Genomic DNA, 1,617 nt, shown 5'->3' on the forward strand with positions numbered 1-1,617 from the left:
GTTATTTAGTCCGGTCAATTTAGACATTTGACCCACGACAAATTCAGGGGAAGCTGAAAATTCTTAAAATTGTTTAAATTATAATTATAAACATTGTCTTAAAAGTCCCAACCGATCCCATGTAAGGAAAAAATTTTAGCGGGGTAATAAGGTCCAAAAAATGAGTTTTTCGCAATTTTCTTGAAAACGGTAAGTTTTATCGTAAAATTACCCCAGACATAATTTGTAGATCAGGGAATTTCCTATAAAAAAGGTATCAATAATTTTTTCCCTAAAAGCCACCGCTTCTGAGATATAACGATGCAAAAAATTGCGAGCGTCATAATATGCCTAAGTACCTCACCCATCTACTTTCTGTAGCTGTAATGTAAGTAAGAATATGTTTCTGTCGGTGATTTTAAGTTACATTAAAAATATAAAATACTCATGAGTATTATTCTGAGATTATCAGGTATAATGAAACTCGATCCCTTAATACATACAATAGTGTAACCTTGAGGTCTAATTTGACCGGACTAATTGTAATGGGTCCGATTTGTAGAATTGATAATGTTGACATTTCTCGACGTTTCACGGTCATTGAGTCGAAAGTCGAAAGTCTGTGCGTGCGTGCGTACAAACGTCCGTACGTCCGTACGTTCGCGACGTTTTTTTCGTCGTCCATAGCTCAAGAATCAAAAGAGATATCGATTTCAAATAAATTTTGTTGTACAGATAATAAGGCAGAAAGATGCAGAAAGGGCACTCAAAAAAATTGCGTGGGTGGATTTTTCACCATAGCAGTTTGAAAAAAGGTGAACATTTTGGTTAACCCTCAATATCTTACGAACCAAAAACGCTACAGACTTGAATTAAATTTTATAATTAGTATCAAAGAAGTATATTTTTTGAAAAAAAAATACATTTAACGTTTTTTTTTTGAAAAAAAAAAACGTCACTTTCAAAATTTGACTACTAAAATATGATTTCATCTCCAAAAAAATTTTGTGCAACGAAGTATAATATTTTTGACATCTGATAAAATTTTGAGAGAAATCGAATTGACAGTTTGTTTCTTAAAAAAAAATAATTTAAAAAAAAAACATTACTTAAAGTTGGTAGAAAATGAATATCGATTCAAATATCTTTTCAAAAACTTAAAATTTACGCTTTAAACTAACTTTATGTTATTAGAAATATTGTTTTCAACTTTCTGAAAAATGTTGAGAAAAATCGAGTTGACAGTTTTTCTACAAAAAATAAAAATCTAAAAAAAATGAATAAAAGTTGGTAAAAACTGATTTTTGGCTCAAATATCTTTTCAAATCTTTGAGGTATTGGCTTTAATTTACTTTGATATTTCAAGAAATGTTGTTGTCAACATTCTGAAAAATTTTTTAAAAAAATCGAACTGACAGTTTTTTTACAAAAAATTAAAAACCGAACAAAAATTAACAAAATTTGGTAAAAAATGATTTTCGACTCGAATATCTTTTTAAAAATTTGAGATAATAGCTTCAAACTTGTTTTTACTTATAAGAAATATTGTTTTCAACATTCTGAAAAATGTTCTGAAAAATTGAATTGACAGTTTTTTTTACAAAAAATAAAAACCTAAAAAAAATGTATAAAAGTTGG

Source organism: Eupeodes corollae, unplaced genomic scaffold (assembly GCF_945859685.1).
Source record: "Eupeodes corollae unplaced genomic scaffold, idEupCoro1.1 scaffold_866, whole genome shotgun sequence".
Lineage (NCBI taxonomy): Eukaryota > Metazoa > Arthropoda > Insecta > Diptera > Syrphidae > Eupeodes > Eupeodes corollae.